Below are 23,743 nucleotides of genomic sequence, written 5' to 3'. Positions count from 1 at the left end.
CTGTGATACTGTTCGGAGATGGGGGCTGAAGGAGCAGGTGGCTCCATCCCGGTAGAGGTGGGCCTGGGTTCCCGACGGCCCCCGACTGTTACTTTGAGGCGGAGCGACAGGGCAGGTTGAGACCACCTAGGAGAGAGGTGGGCCTGGCCCTGGTCGGTGTTCGCGGATACTTAACACGTTTAACGAGATCTTGGTATTTGATCTGAGTCTGGCCACTGGCTTATACGCACTAACCATCTACGCGGGGACAGTTATGGGCACTCGACGTCGTGGTATCAGCCGAAGCCTTCGTGACATCAGCAACGGAGCGGCGCACGCTGGATTGGACTGGAACGCCTACTAGGCTAGGTCTGCTTCCGGCCGCCCACGCAACGTGCAGGTGTGCTAAGGGCGATGGGCCCAGACCCCTGGGCGCTTAGGTTTAGACCGGCGTGCTGACCTCTCTGTTGGTCTAGGTGGGGCTGCGACGTGTTGATCTTCCGAGGCCGGGCATGACCCAGGAAAGTGTGTCCGGCCAAATGGGATCGAGCGTGTTGGGTTATGTGGTGCACCCCTGCAGGGAAGTTAATCTATTCGAATAGCCGTGATCTTCGGTAACAGGACGACTTGGAGTTGTACCTTGACCTTATGACAACTAGAACCGGATACTTAATAAAATACACCCTTCCAAGTGCCAGATACAACCGGTGGTCGCTCTCTCACAGGGCGACGAGGGGAGGATCATCGGTTAGGATTATGCTATGCGATGCTACTTGGAGGACTTCAGTCCACTCTCTTCTATATGCTGCAAGACGGAGGCTGCCAGAAGCGTAGTCTTCGAAAGGACTAGCTATCCCCCCTTATCCCGGCTTTCTGCAGTTCAGTCCACATATAATAGCCTTATTCCAGTTGATACCAATGCATACATATGTAGTATAGCTCCTTGCTTGCGAGTACTTTGGATGAGTACTCACGGTTGCTTTCTCCCTCTTTCCCCCCTATCCCTTCTACCTGGTTGTCGCAACCAGATGTTGGAGCCCAGGAACCAGACGCCACCTTCGACGACGACTCCTACTACACCGGAGTTGCCTACTACTACGTGCTGCCCGCTGACGACGACCAGGAGTAGTTAGGAGGATCCCAGGCAGGAGGCCTGCGCCTCCTTCGATCTGTATCCCAGTTTGTGCTAGCCATCTTATGGCAACGTGTTTAACTTATGTCTGTACTCAGATATTGTTGCTTCCGCTGACTCGTCTATGATCGAGCTCTTGTATTCGAGCCCTCGAGGCCCCTGGCTTGTAATATGATGCTTGTATGACTTATTTTATTTGTAGAGTTGTGTTGTGATATCTTCCCGTGAGTCCCTGATCTTGATCATACACGTTTGCGTGTATGATTAGTGTACGATTGAATCGGGGGCGTCACAAGTTGGTATCAGAGCCAACTGCCTGTAGGAATTCCCCTTCCACACTCCTTGGCCGAAGTTGAGTCTAGTCATTACAAAACTTTTACTAACATGGCTGTGCGCCTTACGGGCCCACGCCATTGGGTGGTATTAGGATCTTTTATTCCTCGTCTATACTCTGGGATTCTGACTCTCTCCTACTCGGGTTAAATGATTTTGCTAAAATCTAACTCTAGGTTCTCGTTACCACTTCCTGCCGAAGAGCCCCTTCATTACAGATGATCGACTGCTTCAACAGAAGATTCTGACAATACCCTCCGATGTTCTCCCGAAACCTTATGCCATTGCTTTTGCAATTCCCTACCACCGAAATATCCCTATGGATAAGTATTTAGACCTGAGGTGCTTACTTTTATTCCCAGTCGATCTTGTTATTATAAGATACCCCGAGAATACTTTGTGCCTACTGCCTTGCAGTTCTTTGCCACATGCATACCACTACGGATAATTACTCGCATTTATCGAGTATCCGCTCATCCCCAGATATTCATGCAGTTCACAAAATTCTTCGAATTACCATTCGGTCTTCCGAAAATCCTGAGCAACCTATTGCTCCTGAAATTCTTGCTTGCTTGCATTATGGTTAATCCCATAAGTATAGTAATCTTATTGGCAACCTTTGTCAATATCATTTTGAGTCCATTGACTCAATATGTTGCGAATTCTCGCAATCCTCACTCAGATCATAGAATTCATCCTTCCAGCTCAGATGTCATTTAAAACGTGAGCTGGTCCTCGCCAATCAGATTGCCATCGATTGTACCCCTAAGTCTATTCAACTTGTCCGTCCTTGATCAGAGCGTTTGCTCCTAATCCCTTGACTTGAAAATCATAATTCCTTTGTTATTTAAACGTTGAATTATTCAGATGTTATGTAAAAAGATGCATTTGCATTCTTTCTTCCTCTGATTGGGTATCGATACTCACATCAGCTCCATTGTGGATCACCATATCCACTGTTGGATTATTATCCGACAATGTCCTTCATAATTAATCACCTTGTGAGTTCTTTCTCCGATACATAATGCCTTTGGTAATTTGTATCCTCTCCTTTTGCCAACCATGCTCTGCTTTCGAGCTGGTAATATTTACTCTCAAAGCTTGTGGTATATGTTTCCATGATACCCTGACGGGTTGAACCTATGCCTTCCTTAATTTGTGTGACCTCGAAATTTATGCGGGTTATACCCTGCTGACGCTTCGTCAGATAACTTTTCAACACTACAACTTCGAAAAGGGGAGGTAAATGTAAGGTTATGCATTGAAGAAGTGGGAGTCGACCTTGAACTTTGTGTTCATGCCCATGGACACGATGTAGATCTTATCGTTAAAGCTTCTCTTAAATTAATTACTCCCTTGGTATAAGTTCATATTATATCTGGGATCTGGCCTTTTGCAATCGTGGTTTCGACCATGTCCTCTTTTAGGTACCGTTTCTCGTGCAAGTTTAAGCACTTGTCTTCTGCAGAGCAATACCCCAGTCCAACCTCTACTTTGATCTGTCGTCGAGTATTACCCCCTGGTATCTCGAGGATACCACGGGATACATAACTTCTTATGAGTGCTTCATCAACTAATATTCTTGCCGATTCCATTTTTCCAACGGGTTCTCAGTTGTTAGAACCCCTCAAGGACACCGACAACTGAATTGAGTCCGCACTATGATTCAACAACTCTTGGTAACCTTCATTACTTACGAGTCTGAACTCGATCACGTCATTCCGAGCCTACTCGGCTATATCATTATCGTGCCAAATTTTAACTGTGCTACCTGGTCCTTCTTTCCGGAGCACAATTTCGACGATGGGCTAAGCTTACGTCGATCTTCCTTGTCTTATTGTTTCACCTCAAACAACAAACTTGATATCAAGTTTGTGTCGCACTCATGGTTCCAATAACCTTTCGCTTCATCATTCGTTTGACTTGATGTCATCGCCGACCGATTACATCTCCATGAAACCTCTCGACAGAAATTGTCATGATCATCATCAACATTTCGAGCTCCTCAAGGATATCAATTGAATTCCTGATGAGAAATACCATCCTTGCCCTCGATGATTTGTGTTATCATCGACCACTCGATTGCCTTCCGTTCAACACAAACTTGTTCGTGTTTTGTGTTATACCTTGAGATCCTTGCTATCCAGCATTTGTTCTCCTTTACCTTGGAGTATTACCATCTTTTATGTCAAGAATGTTGTGAGAATTTCACCACCTCTTAAGAATTCTTGGTATCGTGATACTTCTCACCATCATCATTCTTTCTTGGTCCTCGTGTTGATTCCAACCGGGGTACCAACAAGTGAACGGTGTTGTTTGGATTCTGCACTTCTAGCAACCCTATTGCTTTGAAGTTAATGGTCGGCCGTTCGTTCTCAGACTATTGATTATTGAAAGCAACGCAACCCATATTTTGGGCGCACCTTTCAACCAATGTTTAATTGTGTATGTTTTCCGTGAGCATACTTCCTTATATCATTTGATCTGACAAATGTTATCTCCTTGTTCACTTAATTGTGGAAATCCATCTTTTGTTAATCTCAATGAATTGTCGCTGATTCCATCAGCCACCTCCTCATTCTATCCTTGATTTAATAATGAACTCATGATTCGGAACTTGCTTCCACAGTTCAATTCTCGAGAATCTTACAATGTCGTCTCGTCAATTTGTCTTGCACCTTTTCTTCTCAGGCATCTTGAGTCTGAGGTTTCCTAACACCGATCAGATCTGAATCTCGGTCAGATATGATGGTTGGAACATACTTTCAAGAGTTATAACATTGATCCTCATATGACCTGGTAAGGTGATGTCATGCCAGCACACCTGGCCGGAGGACCTACTGTTATAGTTTTCTTATTAGCAAGGTTATCCATTCTTCCATGAGGAAATTGCAAGACTTATTCTATAAGTTGTTCCTGATGAATCCTTGGTGTATCCAAAGTACGACCTTTGCTTGAAGACTATGTCAATGCTATCTCGAAGCATGTCTATGGTACTCCGATTTTCAACAAGAACATTTAAAGCCCAATGCTAAATGTTTCTTGCTCAATTCTCCAAACACCGTTGTACGGGTAATGCCATGAAATCTCTCTCCCTTACCTAAAGAGTTTTCTACATTATATCATGTCATGGATATCATGCTCTGCTTATCCTTGGAAAGGATATACCCCTGAAATATGTGTTTTAACACATTTTCCTTTCCATTGTTTTCTTTAACCTTTCTTGCGACCAATATGATCTAAGCAGTAACAATTCCCTGCTTATGTAAACACCTCGGTGTACAATTCTGTCAGTGAGACCCTGTTTCTACTGTTGATGTCTTTCCGGTAACCGCCGATGGACGAGAACTTTGCCTACTGATCCGCCTCGTTCAACGAGCAGGAAAATGGTTCTCTTTGTCCCTCGCCCTTGGTACTGATGTTGTTGCCGACATAACTGATAGGCTATCCTCTAAAATACCTTGCTTACATGATCGTGCAAAACGCCCTCGCCCTTCCTACTTTTAACCCACATGGTGGGCCCATAACCCAGAGTTCCACAGGATCGAAACCTGACTCTCCTGTACACCACCTGTTCCCAAGGTTGTTCCTCACGCTTGACTTCGTATGTAATTCACGGACCACCTGTCTAGTGATCTATTCTGGTATGAGGCGCAATACCTATTCTCGTTGCCCTGAAACCCCTTTCACCTTCTGATTAGGCATCGAACGATTGCCTATCCGTTTGAAACTTCTCATGGTACCTTCTTACTTTGCTCTCGATATCTTCTTAAGTTTCAAAACGAGAGATACTTATTCTTCTTCCCTGAGTTAACCGTCTGATGCTTGATCTTGTTAGAATCCATCCATATAGAGTTTTCCCTTCTCACCCTTTCGTAAGTTCGGTGAAGGTCCTGAAGGAAGAATGATGACTTCATCATGATGACCTGAAGCAGAGGACCGAAGACATCAATGTAATGGATCGACCTCTTCGAGAAGAGCAACTATGACCGAGAAGAATCTTTAGAATTCGTAACCAGATCCCTTCCCCTTATAACCGCTCCTAAATCTCGGGACGAGATTTCTTGTAGTGGAGGAGAATTGTGATGCCCGGGTAATTAGGCTACAGTAATCCCCCATTAATGATGCCACGTCACCACAGTTATTGTTGATAATCCCGCGTTAGTTCAAAAACCAATTCAAATTCAAAATTTAATAAAAGGCAAACATCAAAATTTTCAAACTTTAAAACTAAAATGTTCGGGTTGTGCCCAATGGTGCAGAAGTAACTACGGTGGAGGAACCACACTTTCATAAAATGTTTAAATACTCTAAGTGGATAAAACAGCAGCAAAACAATTAATAAAACGCCTTTTGTATTTTATAAAATATTAAACTAATTTATTCTGGAGTAAAACTTTTTGTGGCAGTGCCATTCAATGCAATTTGAGTTATGAGGCAAGTTACACTTTTTACAAAAATCAATTGATGGCTCTACTTAATGCGAAACAATGTATAAAAAAAACTAAAAGAAAATAGAAAACAAAACAAACAAAAGATAAATAAAACATGGGGGAAAACCCCCGTGGCCCAACTGGGCCTTGGCCCAGCCGGCCGGCCCGTCTACCCCCGTGGCCTACTTACCCCACTACCCCAAACCCTAACCCCCACCGACACCCCCACTTCCCCCCCATGTCGCCACCTTCCCCCCTCCCGATCCAGATTGGATCGGGATCGACCCCATCGCCACGGACCGCCGCCTCCGCCCCGCAGGTCCTCCTGCCGTCCTCGTGCCGTTGCCTCGCCACCGGAGATGGAAGGATCCTCGAGGCCCCGTTGAGGATTTGGCCTACCTTGCCTCCTCCTTGCCATGGCCGGCCCCGAGCGCCGTGCCTGCGGCAGCACCGCCGTCGCGGCCACCTCGTCGCCCGGACCTCCCCGCCGGACTTCCTCCACGTCTACATCGCCGCGCTTCGTCCCCATCCTCCTCCTCGACGAGCTCCATCGAGCCTCGCTGACCCGTGCACCTGCAACGCTAGTGAGGCCATCAGCCTCCGCCTCCCCTCTTCTCCCCCCTGACCAGGACGCCTCGCGTCCGCGCCGCCGTGCCCGTCTGCCTTTGGATGAGTACTCACGGTTGCTTTCTCCCTCTTTCCCCCTATCCCTTCTACCTGGTTGTCGCAACCAGATGTTGGAGCCCAGGAGCCAGACGCCACCTTCGACGACGACTCCTACTACACCGGAGGTGCCTACTACTACGTGCTGCCCGCTGACGACGACCAGGAGTAGTTAGGAGGATCCCAGGCAGGAGGCCTGCGCCTCCTTCGATCTGTATCCCAGTTTGTGCTAGCCATCTTATGGCAACGTGTTTAACTTATGTCTGTACTCAGATATTGTTGCTTCCGCTGACTCGTCTATGATCGAGCTCTTGTATTTGAGCCCTCGAGGCCCCTGGCTTGTAATATGATGCTTGTATGACTCATTTTATTTGTAGAGTTGTGTTGTGATATCTTCCCATGAGTCCCTGATCTTGATCGTACATGTTTGCGTGTATGATTAGTGTACGATTGAATCGGGGGCGTCACATGGTGAGACGACAACGATGCTAACATGGAGATCAAGGTGTCGCGCCGGTGACGATGGTGATCATGACGGTGCTTTGGAGATGGAGATCAAAGGCACAAGATGATGATGGCCATATCATATCACTTATATTGACTTCATGTGATATTTATCCTTTATGCATCTTATTCTGCTTTGTTTAACGGTAGCATTATAAGATGATCTCTCACTAAATTTCAAGGTAAAAGTGTTCTCTCTGAGTATGCACCATTGCCAAAGTTCGTCGTGCCGAGACACCACATGATGATCGGGTGTGATAAGCTCAACGTTCATCTACAACGGGTGTAAGGCAGTTTTACACACGCAGAATACTCGAGTTAAACTTGACGAGCCTAGCATATGCAGATATGGCCTCGGAACACTGAGACCGAAAGGTCGAGCATGAATCATATAGTAGATATGATCAACATAGTGATGTTCACCATTGAAAACTACTCCATTTCACGTGATGATCGGTTATGGTTTAGTTGATATGGATCACGTGATCACTTAGATGACTAGAGGGATGTCTATCTAAGTGGGAGTTCTTAAGTAATATGATTAATTGAACTTAAATTTATCATGAACTTAGTACCTGATAGTATTTTGCTTGTCTATGTTATTGTAGATAGATGGCCTGTGTTGTTGTTCCGTTGAATTTTAATGCGTTCCTTGAGAAAGCAAAGTTGAAAGATGATGGTAGCAATTACATGGACTGGGTCTGTAACTTGAGGATTATCCTCATTGCTGCACAGAAGAATTACGTCCTGGAAGAACCGCTGGGTGCCAAACCCGTTGCAGGAGCAACGCCATATGTTATGAACGTCTGGCAGAGCAAAGCTGATGACTACTCAATAGTTCAGTGTGCCATGCTTTACGGCTTAGAACCAGGACTGCAACGACGTTTTGAACGTCATGGAGCATATGAGATGTTCCAGGAGTTGAAGTTAATATTTCAAGCAAATGCCCGGATTGAGATATATGAAGTCTCCAATAAGTTCTACAGCTGCAAGATGGAGGAGAATAGTTCTGTCAGTGAACATATACTCAGAATGTCTGGGTACCATAATCACTTGACTCAGCTGGGAGTTAATCTTCCGGTTGATAGTGTCATTGATAGAGTTCTTCAATCACTGCCACCAAGCTACAAGAGCTTTGTGATGAACTATAATATGCAAGGGATGGATAAGACGATTCCTGATCTCTTCGCAATGCTAAAGGCTGCGGAGGTAGAAATCAAGAAGGAGCATCAAGTGTTGATGGTCAACAAGACAACCAGTTTCAAGAAAAAGGGTAAAGGGAATAAGAAATGGAACTTCAAGAAGAACGGCAAAGAAGTTGCTGCTCAAGAGAAGAAACCCAAGTCTGGACCTAAGCCTGAGACTGAGTGCTTCTACTGCAAAGCGACTGGTCACTGGAAGCGGAACTGCCCCAAGTATTTGGCGGATAAGAAGGATGGCAAGGTGAACAAAGGTATATGTGATATACATGTTATTGATGTGTACCTTACTAGAGTTCACAGTAGCACCTGGGTATTTGATACTGGTTCTGTTGCTAATATTTGCAACTCGAAACAGGGACTACGGATTAAGCGAAGATTGGCTAAGGACGTGGTGACGATGCGCGTGGGAAATGGTTCCAAAGTCGATGTGATCGTCGTCGGCACGCTACCTCTACATCTACCTTCAGGATTAGTTTTAGACCTAAATAATTGTTATTTGGTGCCAGCGTTAAGCATGAACATTATATCTGGATCTTGTTTGATGCGAGACGGTTATTCATTTAAATCTGAGAATAATGGTTGTTCTATTTATATGAGTACTATTTTTTATGGTCATGCACCCTTGAAGAGTGGTCTATTTGTGTTGAATCTTGATAGTAGTGATACACATATTCATAATGTTGAACCCAAAAGATGTAGAGTTGATAATGATAGTGCAACTTATTTGTGGCACTGCCGTTTGGGTCATATTGGTGTAAAGCGCATGAAGAAACTCCATACTGATGGACTTATGGAATCACTTGATTATGAATCACTTGGTACTTTCAAACCATGCCTCATGGGCAAGATGACTAAAACGCCGTTCTCCGGAACAATGGAGCGAGCAACAGATTTATTGGAAATCGTACATACTGATGTATGTGGTCCGATGAATATCGAAGCTCGCGGAGGGTATCGTTATTTTCTCACCTTCACAGATGATTTGAGAAGATATGGGTATATCTACTTAATGAAACATAAGTCTGAAACATTTGAAAAGTTCAAAGAATTTCAGAGTGAAGTGCAAAATCATCGTAACACAAAAATAAAGTTTCTACGATCTGATCATGGAGGAGAATATTTGAGTTACGAGTTAGGTTTACATTTGAAACAACGCGGAATAGTTTCGCAACTCACGCCACCCGGAACACCACAGCGTAATGGTGTGTCCGAACGTCGTAATCGTACTTTACTAGATATGGTGCGATCTATGATGTCTCTTAATGATTTACCGCTATCGTTTTGGGGTCATGCTTTAGAGACAGCTGCATTCACGTTAAATAGGACACCATGGAAATCCGTTGAGATGACGCCTTATGAACTGTGGTTTGGCAAGAAACCAAAGTTGTCGTTTCTTAAAGTTTGGGGCTGCGATGCTTATGTGAAAAAGCTTCAACCTGATAAGCTCGAACCCAAAGCGGAGAAATGTGTCTTCATAGGATACCCAAAGGAGACTGTTGGGTATACCTTCTATCACATATCCGAAGGAAAGACATTTGTTGCTAAGAATGGATCCTTTCTAGAGAAGGAGTTTCTATCGAAAGAAGTGAGTGGGAGGAAAGTAGAACTTGATGAGGTAACTGTACCCGCTCCCTTATTGGAGAGTAGTTCATCACAGAAACCGGTTCCTGTGACACCTACACCAATTATTGAGGAAGATAGTGATGATGATCATGAAACTTCAGATCAAGTTACTACTGAACCTCATAGGTCAACCAGAGTGAGATCCGCACCAGAGTGGTACGGTAATCCTGTTCTGGAGGTCATGTTACTTGACCATGACGAACCTACAAACTATAAGGAGTTGACTATGATGAGACCTTCTCACCCGTAGCGATGCTTAAGTCCGTCCGAATCATGTTAGCAATTGCCGCATTTTATGATTATGAAATTTGGCAAATGGATGTAAAGACTGCATTCCTGAATGGATTTCTGGAAGAAGAGTTGTATATGATGCAACCTGAAGGTTTTATCGATCCAAAGGGTACTAACAAAGTGTGCAAGCTCCAGCGATCCATTTATGGACTGGTGCAAGCCTCTTGGAGTTGGAATAAATGTTTTGATAGTGTGATCAAAGCATATGGTTTTATACAGACTTTTGGAGAAGCCTGTATTTACAAGAAAGTGAGTGGGAGCTCTGTAGCATTTCTAATATTATATGTGGATGACATATTATTGATTGGAAATGATATAGAATTTCTGGATAGCATAAAAGGATACTTGAATAAGAGTTTTTCAATGAAAGACCTCGGTGAAGCTGCTTATATATTAGGCATCAAGATTTATAGAGATAGATCAAGACGCTTAATTGGACTTTCACAAAGCACATACCTTGATAAGGTTTTGAAGAAGTTCAAAATGGATCAAGCTAAGAAAGGGTTCTTGCCTATGTTACAAGGTGTTAAGTTGAGTAAGACTCAATGCCCGACCAATGCAGAAGATAGGGAGGAAATGAAAAGTGTTCCCCAAAACAGCCCCGCAGAGGGTGGTACTACCGCAGGGGGCAGCGGTACTACCGCTGGACCCAGCGGTACTACCGCTCCCCCTCGTGGTACTACCGTGCAGTCTGGGAGGGCTAGAAGAAAGAGCAAGAAACATGCCCAGTGCGGTACTGCCGCGGTGGTAGGGCGGTACTACCGCTCTCGAGCGGTACTATCGCTTCTACTGCCGTTGCTAGGTGCCGCACAACCCGACACGAGAGGAGACCCCCTCGAATCGACGCGGTAGGAGCCCGGTACCGTAGCGGTACTGCGGCTATGAACCCACAAGCGGTACTACCGCTGTGTATCGCGGTACTACCGCCTGGACCAAAGCATGCTCAAAACGCAAGAAAAGAGACCTCCATCGACGCGGGAAGGCTCAAAGGGTGCAAAAAGGAAGTGTACGTGGTGATTCCACCCAAGCCATACCAAAGCGGACCCCCTCTTGATAGTACGGTGACTCCTACAAGATGAGACCACAAAACTAGAAACGAAAGAGCTACACTGTCTTGAATAAAAAACTATGAAGGGAAAGAATCATCTCGTGCCAAAGGATGAATCCTTGAAAAGCTCAAAGCACATGATTAGTCCGCAACAGCATTGTCATCAATCACCAAAACACCTTAGGGATAAATGTGTCCTTACAATCTTCCCCTTTTTGGTGGATTGATGACAAGACGGGATTTGCACAAAGGGAAAAAATATATGACATAAGCAAACCCCACATCTCTAAAATATAGACGGGCTCCCCCTAGATGTGTGCTATCTTATGAAAGTGCTTTGGACTGCACGGCACACATACTAGGATCAACACTCCCCCTATATTTTATAGACATAGCATATCTTGCAACAAATAAGGCTAACACTAAGCAGGATATTAGATAAGAGCAAAGCATAACTAGCACAAGATAACCTAAGCTCAATACGATGCGATAGAGTGCATATGTCTTACACCATATGATAGAAAGACTCATGAGCACACCCAAACAAGCACACGAAAGGGTCAAACACGAGAAAGACATGCAAGACAACCACACCACACAAACACAAGCTCGCAACTCAACTCAACAAAGACACAAATCCCTAAACTCTCTCCCCCTTTGGCATCAAGACACCAAAAAGGCAAAGAGCGAAGCTACGGCTCTAGGTGATAGCCAACTGAGGATCTCGAACATCATATCCCAGCATGATCGTCTGCACCGCCGTCATCGGTTGGAAACTGCTCGGTGTCTAAGTCGGTCCACGGACAGTGCTGCTGAATCCACTCCTCCTCATCAGTGATCTTGCCCTCAGATCCACTGGCAACGGTCGCACCCAACTGACGCATGAGCTCCTTGTGACGACTCCTGTCCTGCTTGTCAGCCACATGAGACATGTACTGACTGTGGGACTCCATGCAGAAGTGTTTCTTCATCTTGCGCTTGAGCTTCTTTGCCCAAGAGGGTTCTGCTCCAGATGGCTCATAGTCATCATCATCATCATCAGCATTAGCCTCGATCTCCATGTCAGCAGCTTCAGGCGGAACGCCAGAACTCGGAGCAGTGGTGCCCCAATTCTCCTTCTTCCTCAGACGCTTGATCTCATGAGAAACTAGATCTCCAGTCTCTAGCACCACCCTCGGATACACATGCTCCCAGGCCTTCTCAATGAGCAACATGATAAATGGTCCATAGATTGAGCACTTGCGCTTAGAGACGGCAGAAACCAACTCTGACCACATGACATGAGAGATATCCAAAGAGTCTCCAGAGTTTTCTTCCTTCTCATGTTGACAGAAAAGAAACATGTCCACAAGATAAGAGTGTACCATATCCAAGTTGCCGATGCGAGGGAAAAGTGTCTCCCTGAAGATACGATGGAGAATATTCAGAAATGTTGGCAGCTCATAGGTCTCCTTCTTAGTCACTTGGTTAACCTTCATGGTACAGTATGGCCAGAGAGATTGCTTGTGAGTGGAAGTTTCATTGCGGTGAGGGCAAAAGCCAATTGGGTTCTCAAGACCTTGATCCTCAACTTCAAGAAGCTCCATGAAGGCCTTCCACTTGACAGTAAGCAGCCTGCCATTTGTCATCCAGGTCAGAGTCCTGTCCACATCGGTCCCAAGATGGACGATGGCATAAAACTGAGCTACTAAATCTGCATCAAAATCCTTGTTGAACTGCATGATCTTGAGGATGTTCAACTAAGAGCACATCTGAAGTGCCTCCCCAAAGTAGTCTGGATCCTTCTCCATAAAGGTAACATCGATGGAGCGAACGTCAACAAAAAGGTTCTTCTTGGCCTTGATCACATCAAAGTAGACAGCATACTGAAAGCGGTTCCAGAACAGGCGGTTGACGAAGGCAGGCTCTTGATCGACCTCATAGGGGTTGCGCCGACGCTTCTCCCAGAATTCCTTGGCAGACATCTTTGTCACAGACTTGGCCCTTGGCTTGGGCTTGGACACACTCATCTTCTTCATTTGAGGCGGAACACTTGGAGGAACACTTGGCGGAGCACTTGAAGAGGCCGCCGTTGTCTCAGAGGTGCGGTAGCACTTGGACGTTGCACGTCCGAGGTTGACACGGCGGACTTGCTGCTCAGGATGTTCATCACCTGGAACCAAACACACGAGCAGAAGAAACAACACAAAAGAAAGAGCATAAGCCTCCAAACAAGACAACACAGATCAAAGAGTGGTAGGAAATAGTGGAATTGGGTATCCAGCGGTAGTACCGCGACCCCACCACGGCAGTACCGCTCGAGCGCTAGTACCGTGCTCGAAGAGCAGTAGTACCGCTCCAGACGAGGAACGGCGGTTCCCTACTGCCATGGACAGATCCGGCACTACCGGGGATGCCAAATTCAAAAAGTCTACCAATCATCAATCCAAAAGGCCTTGATGCCATCTCCATCCTACTCAAGCCTCGACTTAGCCAAAAATCAAGAAAAAGCAATGCCTATTGCCCCTAACAACTAGATGTGAGATCTAGGCAAAAAGAGAACAGGAACAGGGGCAATACCGGCATCCATGGCAAGAGGACGCGGTGGGGATCGACTCCACCAGAGGAACTGGAGAGGAACGACACAAAGACGGTGGCCAGCCGAAGCCCTCCTGTGGTGAGACATTGCTGGAGCGACGAGGAAGACGAGCGAGTGGGGTGAATGGGTATGGGGGAGAAAAGCAACTCCCCCGACCCCAACATAACCCCCCGCGCCCGCCCCATAGCGGTAGTACCGCTGGGGTGGGCGGTAGTACCGCTTGACATTCATCAACGGTAGTACCGCGCACCCTGCGGTAGTACCGCTCTAACACAACAAGACATGCTACATGGCTTAGCTCAAAAAAGAGAAAACGACTAGAAAACAAGAGAGAACACAGACTCAAAACCAACACGAAGAAGACGAAGAACACACACTCCTACAAGAGAGGGCGGTGGCCTAGACCACCTATGTTTGAGTTTGAAGGTATGGCGCCGCGAAGATTTTAACCTTGGGCCCATGACCAAAACTCATCTTTGAAGCACAAGAACCATCAAAAATGGCTAGAGTGAAAGAGTTTGATTAGTTTATACATAATGGGGGGAGGGAGAGTCCATTGAGAGAACAACACTCCCCCTATGTCCATGCCTACATCTAAACAAGATAACAAGTTAAGTATGGAGGGGTGTGCACGGGTTCAAGCAACATTACTCGAATCAATGATATTTAGCTCATGCCTTAACTCGCGAAATCTTGCTTCATCCAGGGGCTTCATGAAGATATCCGCAAGGTTATCAAGAGTGTTGACATAGTTGAGCTCGATCTCCCCTCGCCTAATATGATCCCGGATGAAGTGATACCGGATCTCAATATGCTTCGTCTTGAAGTGTTGAACCGGGTTGAGAGAAATCTTGATTGCACTTTCATTGTCACACCAAAGAGGCACTTTGTCACAAATGACACCGTAATCCTTTAAAATTTGCCTCGTCCATAAAAGTTGTGCACAACAACTACCGGAAGCCACATACTCCGCTTCCGTGGACAAGAGAGACACGCAACTTTGCTTCTTGGAAGACCAACTCACTAAAGAGCAACCAAGAAATTGGCACCCTCAGGAAGTGGACTTCCTATCCACTTTTTCTCCCGCCCAATCCGAGTCTGAATAACCTACAAGCTTGAAGTTTGCTCCTCTTGGGTACCATAAGCCAAAGTTTGGGGTATGAGCCAAATATCGAAAGATTCACTTGACCACCACAAAGTGACTTTCCTTAGGTGTGGCTTGAAACTGTGCACAAATTCCCACACTCAACATGATATCCGGTCTAGATGCACAAAGGTAGACCAAGGAGCCAATCATGGAGCGATATACCTTTTGATCCACCGCTTTACCATTAGGATCAATGTCAAGTTGGCACTTAGTGGGCATGGGAGTGGAAGCCGGCTTGACATCACTTAGCTTGAATCTCTTGAGCATGTCTTGAGTGTATTTGGCTTGGTTGATGAAGGTTCCTTCTCTCCTTTGCTTCACTTCAAACCCGAGAAAGAACTTTAACTCTCCCATGGAAGACATCTCGAACTTTGAGGTCATGAGAGGGGCAAATTCCTCATTGAAAGCTTTGTTAGGGGAACCAAAGATAATATCATCAACATATAATTGGCACACAAACAACTCACCTTTGACCTTCTTAGTAAAACGAGTGGGGTCGATTAGCCCAACTTCAAAACCATGGTCTTGTAACAACTCGGTAAGGTGGTCATACCACGCACGTGGGGCTTGTTTAAGGCCATAGAGTGCCTTATCGAGTTGATACACATGATCTGGAAAGTAGGGATCCTCGAACCCGTGGGGTTGCTTGACATATACCAATTCATTAATAGGACCATTAGGAAAAGCGCTCTTCACATCCATTTGTTGTAACTTAAAGTTATGATGAGAAGCATATGAAATCAACATGCGAATGGATTCAAGACAAGCAACAGAAGCAAAGGTTTCACCGTAGTTGATACCCTTGACTCGGGAGTAGCCTTGTGCTACCAAACGAGCCTTGTTGCGAATGATAATCCCATGAGCATCTTGCTTGTTCTTGAATATCCACTTGGTTCCAATGACATTGTGGTTCCCCGTTGGCCTTGGCATGAATCTCCACACATTGTTGTGCTCGAAGTTGTTGAGTTCTTCATGCATGGCATTGAGCCAATCCGGATCTTCGAGCACCTCATAGACCTTTTGGGGTTCAACACACAAGACAAACGCGTGATGTTAACAATAGTTTGCTAATTGTCTATGAGTGCTTACCCCCTTTCTTAAGCTTCCAAGCACATTTGTCATGAGATGATCCTTGGTGGAGAGCTTGGAAGAAATCTTGGCGGCACGACGCTCCAATTCCTCCTCGGGGGTGAGACGAGGAGTGGTCACTTGATCATCTTGAGCACTGTCTTGAGCTTGTTCTTGATCTCGAGAAAGCTCTTGATCTTGAACTTGCTCGGAGGAGAGAACTTGACCTTGGTCATCACTTGATGTTACAACACCATCTTGAGATTGACCTTGCCCTTGGTCTTGTTCTTGAGATTAAGGGCCTTCACTTTGTTCTTCGGAAATGTGTGGGCCTTGGGTTGGTGATGGCTCCACTTGAGTGGAGCATTGTCCTTCTCCTTCGGCCACAAGGGGTTCCTCAATGGGTAAGATAAAGCCAACACCCATTCTTCTTATGGCTTGGGGAGGAATTTCATCACCTACATCACAAGTGCCACTTTGCTCCACTTGGGAGCCGTTATTCTCATCAAACTCCACGTTACACGTCTCCTCAATAAGTCCCGTGGACTTACTAAGGACACGGTAAGCACAGGAGTTTGTAGCATAGCCAACAAATATGTCCTCATGAGCTCTAGCCTCAAATTTAGACAAACGAACACCTTTCTTGAAAATGTAACACTTACACCCGAACACCCGGAAGTACTTGAGGTTGGGCTTGTTCCTAGTGAGTATCTCATATGGAGTCTTGTTCAAACCTTTGTGGAGGTAGAGCCGATTTGATGCATGATGGGCAGTGTTGATAGCTTTGGCCCAAAAGTTGTATGGAGACTTGAACTCCGCCATCATGGTCCTTGCCGCATCCATCAACGTCCGGTTCTTCCTCTCCGCTACACCATTTTTTTTGAGGGGTGTAAGGTGCGGAATATTGATGCTTGATCCCCTCATCACTAAGAAACTCATCCAAGGTGTAGTTCTTGAACTCGGTGCCGTTTTTGAAGGAAATATGCCCTAGAGGCAATAATAAAGTTATTATTTATTTCCTTATTTCATGATAAATGTTTATTATTCATGCTAGAATTGTATTAACCAGAAACATGATACCTGTGTGAATACATAGACAAACAAAGTGTCACTAGTATGCCTCTACTTGACTAGCTCATTGATTAAACATGGTTATGTTTCCTAGCCATAGACAAAGAGTTGTCATTTGATTAACGGGATCACATCATTAGGAGAATGATGTGATTGACTTGACCCATTCCGTTAGCTTAGCACTTGACCGTTTACTTTGTTGCTATTGCTTTCTTCATGACTTATACATGTTCCTATGACTATGAGATTATGCAACTCCCGTTTACCAGAGGAACACTTTGTGTGCTACCAAACGTCACAACGTAACTGGGTGATTATAAAGGTGCTCTACAGGTGTCTCCGAAGGTACTTGTTGGGTTGGCGTATTTCGAGATTAGGATTTGTCACTCCGATTGTCGGAGAGGTATCTCTGGGACCACTCAGTAATACACATCACTTAAGCCTTGCAAGCATTGCAATTAATGAGTTAGTTCCGGGATGATGTGTTACGGAACAAGTAAAGAGACTTACCAGTAACGAGATTGAACTAGGTATTGAGATACCGACGATCGAATCTCGGGCAAGTAACATACCGATGACAAAGGGAACAACGTATGTTGTTATGCGGTTTGACCGATAAAGATCTTCGTAGAATATGTAGGAGCCAATATGAGCATCCAGGTTCCGCTATTGGTTATTGACCGAAGACGTGTCTCGGTCATGTCTACATAGTTCTCAAACCCGTAGGGTCCGCACGCTTAAAGTTCGATAACGGTTATATTATGAGTTTATGGTTTTAGATGTAACGAAGGTAGTTCGGAGTCCCGGATATGATCACGAACATGACGAGGAGTCTCAAAATGTTCGAGATGTAAAGATCGATATAGTGGATGACTATATTTGGATGCCGGAATGGTTCCGGGTGAGATCGGGATAATACCGGAGCACCGGGAGGTTATCGAAACCCCCGGGAGGTATATGGGCCTTAATGGGCTTTAGTGGAAAGGAGGGGAAAGGAGCAAGGGAGGCCCCCCCAAGCCCAATCCGAATTGGGAGGGGGGTCGGCCCCCTTTCCTTCCTCCCTCCTTCCTCTTCCTTCCCTCTCCCTCTCCAAATAGGAAAAGGAGGAGTCCTACTCCCGGTGGGAGTAGGACTCCCCCTTGGCGCGCCTCCTCCCCTTGGCCGGCCCTCTCCTCCCCTCCTTTATATACGGAGGAGAGGGGCACCCCATAGACAACAATTGATCTCTTGGATCTTTTAGCCGTGTGCGGTGCCCCTCTCCACCATAGTCCACCTCGATAATATCATAGCGGTGCTTAGGCGAAGCCCTGCGACGGTAGAACATCAACATCGTCACCACGCCATCATGCTGACGGAACTCTCCCTCAAAGCTCGGCTGGATCGGAGTTCGAGGGATGTCATTGAGTTGAACATGTGCAGTACTCGGAGATGCTGTGCGTTTGGTACTTGATCGGTCGGATTGTGAAGACGTACAACTACATCAACCGCGTGGTGCTAACGCTTCTGCTTTCGGTCTATGAGGGTATGTGGACACACTCTCCCCTCTTGTTGCTATGCATCACCATGATCTTGCGTGTGCGTAGGATTTTTTTTGAAATTACTACGTTCCCCAACAGTGGCATCCGAGCCTGGTTTTATGCGTTGATGTTATATGCACGAGTAGAACACAAGTGAGTTGTGGGCGATACAAGTCATACTGCTTACCAGCATGTCATACTTTGGTTCAGCAGTATTGTTGCACTACAAAAAAAAGACACATCCGTGACATTTTGGGCCGAACGAATTTTTTTTCTGTCATACATATGACACTTCTATGACGATAATTGTGGCAAAACCCGGTATCATCATAGATGTGGTGGGCTCCTACTTCTATGACAAAAAATCATGACAGAAAATGGGCTTTTCGTCCTGGGCGGGCCGGAGACGCAGTTGCATGACATTCTTTGGGCCGTCCATGACGGAAAAAACCGTGGTAGAAGCGAGGGCGAGGAAAATTTCGGGGAGTTCCCGGTTATGGTGGGAGGTCGGGGGCCGAGCGATGTGCGTTTCTCTCGCACACGTATGTGCGTGTGTGCGAGGCATTGGCTCTAACTGAACCCGAGCGATTGCACTGCACGCTACGCGTTACTGAACCCGATCGAGCGATTCCTTCGCTACTGCTGCTAACGGAAGCCGATCGATGCTGCCTCTGGATGAACAGTGAGCGTTGCGGGGGGGGGGGGGGGGTTGGATGAACAGTTCCTGGTGGGGGTGGATGAACAGGACCCCGTGGTGTTGCCTCTGGATGAACAGGACCCCGATCAATCGAGCCGGTTGGGGCTGGATGAACAGGACCCCGTGGAGGGCTGGATGAATAGGACCACCCCGTGGAGGGCAGGATGAACAGTAGACGGTGGAGGGAAGGATGAACAGTAGCCCATGGAGGGGTGGTTGAATAGGAGCCCGTGGAGAGGGCTGGTTGAACAGTAGCCGGTGGAGTAGAGCGCGGTGGAGGCTGGATAAACAGGAGCCCGTGGATGAACAGTCGCGGGTGGAGGCTGGAGGAGGTCGACGGTGGATGAACAGTAGCTCATGGAGGCTGGAGGGGGTCGACAGTGGAGATGAACAGTATCCCGTGGAGTTCCGTTTTGCGGTACGTCACACCCCTCCCGATGAACAGGACCCCCGTTTCGACCGTAGCGCTCCAACACAAGTCTGTTTCGTCCGTTTTGCGGTACGCCACACCCCTCCCGATCAACAGGACCCCCATTTCGACCGTAGGAGGTCCGTTTCCTCCGTTTTGTGGTACGCCAAACCCCTCCCGATGAACAGGATCCCATTTCGAACGTGGCCGGTCGAACACAAGGCTGTTTCCTCCGTTCTGCGGTACGCCAAGCCTCGTTTCCATCGCCTGTTCCGTCCAAGCCCTCCCGATGAACACGACGCATTCCGTTGCCTCCCCATGAACACGACGCATTCTGTTGCCTCCCCATGAACACGACGACGACGTTGTTTCTCCGTTCCAACCCAGCCATGTACACGAGCCCTGGCCGTACGTATGTGCGAGTAGGCGTTCGAGACCCCTCCCGTATGTACACATACATGGTCGTATTTTCTTTCTTGCACCCTGGCCGCTGTACGTACGTGTACATGCTACGTGCGCGCCTCTACTACGACATGTGCACGCCTCTACATCGACCAGTATATATGTACGTACACGTTCACGACCAGAATGACAACGCTACGTACGCTTCGACCAGGTGGGTCCCGACTGTCAGGCACTTCCTTGCGTGCGAAGATGTAGCTGGTGGGTCCCAGCAGTCAGGGGGGCGAAATACGGTGGCCCGTCTGGTGGGTCCCCGCTGTCAGGTGGAGGAATAATTATTTTGCACGTAATAAGGAGGCACTTCCTTGCTGCGGCCGTGGACCCAGCTGTCAGCCTCTCCACGTACAGTCCACGTCCGATGGAAGCCGTTCCTTGACCATGTTGACCACGCCGCGCCGAGAGCACCAGGGCAGTGGACGACGACGAGGCCTAGGAAGGGGACGACGTGGAGCCAGGGAAGACGCGGCAGTGGATGCCCACGCGTAGAGGAGTACGAGGGTTCACTGGTTCGCTGCGGTGTGAGGCTGCCGTCGCCGCAGAATAACAGGGGGGTGTGGGTGAGTAGAGGGATGGCCTGGCCAGCGGTGGGATTAGTAGGGGGTGGTGAGGCCTCCGCCGCATCGCAGCCGGCCACGGGAGGCAGGAGCACGAGGCACGACCGGCGCTGGTTTGGGCGGCTGGAGCAAGAAGACCAGAGGTTGAAGAAGCACTACGGCCGTTGGATGGACATCGTACGGTCACTAGAGCTAGAATCGTGCATATTGTCTAAGTTGACAAAGCCCTCCGTCCCCGTCAACTTAGTAGGCCCACAAGTCAGCCTCCAACCAAGGTGGGTACCAGCTAGCAGGGGGTATTCATTTTTTTGTGCGTAATAAGGAGGCACTTCCGGTGGGTCCGAGCTGACAGCAGGGGGAACGTTTTTTCACGAAATACGGTGGCCCGTCGGGTGGGTCCCAGCAGTCAGGGGCAAACATTTTTTTCGCGATATACTGGTGGGCGTCCAGTGGGTCCCTGCTGTCAGGTGGAGGAATAATTATTTTCCGCGTAATGAGGCACTTCCTTGCGGCTGCCGTGGACCCAGCTGTCAGCCTCTCCACGTACAGTATTCTTCCGATGGAATTCGGTCATTGACCACATTGACCACGCCGCGCCGACAGCACCACGGTGGTGGACGACGGTGAGACCTAGGAAGGGGAAGACACGGCTGTGGATGCCCACGCGGAAAGGAGTACGAGGGTTCACTGGTTCGGCTGCGTTGCCGTGGCCGCAGAATAATAGGGGGTGTGGGTGAGTGGAGTGGAGGGATGGCCTGGCCAGCGGTGGGAGTAGTATGGGGGCGGTAAGGCCTCCGCGGCATCACAGCTAGCCACGGGAGGCAGGAGCAGGCGGCACGACCGACACTGCTTTGGGCGGCTGGAGCAAGAAGACCAGAGGTTGAAGAAGCACTACGGCCGTTGGATGGAGATCGTACGGTCAGTCGAGCTAGAATCGTGCATATTGACTAAGTTGACAAAGCCCTTCGTCCCCGTCAACTTAGTAGGCCCACTATACTGGGTCCCAGCTAGCAAGGGGGGGTATTCATTTTTTTTGTGCGTAATAAGGAAGCACTTCCTTGCGTGCGAAGATATAGCTGGTGGGTCCGAGCTGTCAGCGGCGATAATGTTTTTTTCGTGAAATACAGAGGCCGTTCGGTGGGTCCCAGATGTTAGGTGGAGGAAATCATTATTTTGCGCGTAATAAGGAGGCATTTCCTTGCGTGCGGCCATGGACCCAGCTGTCAGCCTCTCCACGTACAGTCCACTTCAGATGCATGTCGGTCGTTGACCACGCTGACCACGCCACGCCGAGAGCACCAGGGCGGTGGACGACGGCGAGGCCTAGGAAGGGAACGACACGGAGGCATGGAAGACTCGGCCGTTGTTTTTGTTTCCCACGCAGAGAGGAGTACGACTGTACGAGGGTTTACTGGTTCGTCTGCCGTCGCCGGAGAATAACAACAGGTGTGGGTGAGTAGACGGATGGCTAGGCCAACGATGGGAGTACGGTGGGGTGGTGAGGCCTGCGCGGCAGCACAGCCGGCCGCGGGGAGGAGGGAGCAGGCAGTCCCGCCGGTGCTTGTTTGAGCGGCTGGAGCAGGAAGAGCAGAGATTGAAGAAGCACGACGGCCGTTGGATGGACATCCAACAGTATACAGGCCATCTGTGGAAAGCCTCAGATCTGTGGAAAACAGCATACAACCCATCTACCATTATTTCAAATAATTTACAGCCCATTTGCTAATTCTTACGGGTTTTTTTGGAGCCCATATTCTTTATGTCAGCATTACAGCCCATATTGTGGCCACAGTTAAAAAATTATACGAAATTTTGGATATGCCGGTGCGGTCTGAACTGTTTTTAATCCCGAAATTTCGAGTCACATTCAGACTGATTTTAAAAATAAATGTATATCAATATAAAATCCAATAAATTGTCCACGCATAAAAATCAATGCAATTTAAAATCTCGAAATGAAAAAAAAGATATTTGAAAATAATTGTCGGTTTGATGTGTTTTAAAAATATACAACCGATTTCTCATTACTGACAGGCCATTTTCTCGGCCAGCCGAATGAAGCTCTCCTCGTCTTGAAAGATTTGCAGCCCAACAGGCCTGATAAATCGACTTACTTGACAAATCACAAAAGAACTGGGCTAGCCATTTTCAGACAGAAAAAAAAAACTACTGGGCTGGTCTGTGGTAAACATAAAAGAAAAGACTGTCTAGACAGGCCAGAGTGTCCCGCACAGCCCAGTTGACACCCTGCTTCCGTCTCAAAAACAAATTAGATAAATGCCACTCCAATTATGGCGATTCATAAAATGCCACTGCAATTTCCAAACTTTGAAAAATGCCACTACAATTTTTGCAAACTTTGAAAAACGCCACTGCAGTTTGCAAACTTTGAAAAACGCCACTCCAGACTTTGAAAAATGCCACTAGAAATGGCATGAAATGGCATTTTTCAAAGTTTGGAAATTGTAGTGGCATTTCTCAGATACACCAGATTTGGAGTGGCATTTATCAAATTAACCCAAAACAAAATAACTGGGTGAGCTGCTGGGTCCCTGGTGTCAGCCGCTCATTGTGCAATTCTCTTGTTTATTGACTACGTTGACAATGGCATGAGACCCAGATGTCAGAAATCCACTAGGAGTCATTTTTTATTAGCTTGAAATAAGGAGGCACTTGCTTGCGTACTGCCATGACCTTGGCGGGTCTCTGCTGTCATCCTCTCCACGTACAATCATCTCCTGATTGTGTACACGTCAACTTGCTAGGCCCACAAGTCAGCCTCTAAACTGTGGAGGACAAATACAACCCATTTAAAAAAATATCAGCCCATTCCATACGTTCAAACGGAAAGTTCAACATTCATACCAAAGTAACAGGTCTGATCCACATATAGAGTACTGAACTTCCACATTGACAACCATCATAGCCAAGTTCACTATCTACTCCCACTAACACTCTAGTAGCGTACAAGTACTAACTTACTCTTAGCTAACTAGACGATGTCGGCCGCCATCTGCTGTCCATGCTAAACG

This window comes from Triticum urartu, chromosome 5A, assembly GCF_056163025.1.
Source record: "Triticum urartu cultivar PI428250 chromosome 5A, HENAU_Tu73, whole genome shotgun sequence".
In the NCBI taxonomy this organism is placed as follows: Eukaryota; Viridiplantae; Streptophyta; class Magnoliopsida; order Poales; family Poaceae; genus Triticum; species Triticum urartu.
The sequence above is the reverse complement of the archived record's forward strand: the minus strand, read 5'-3'. Positions refer to the sequence as shown.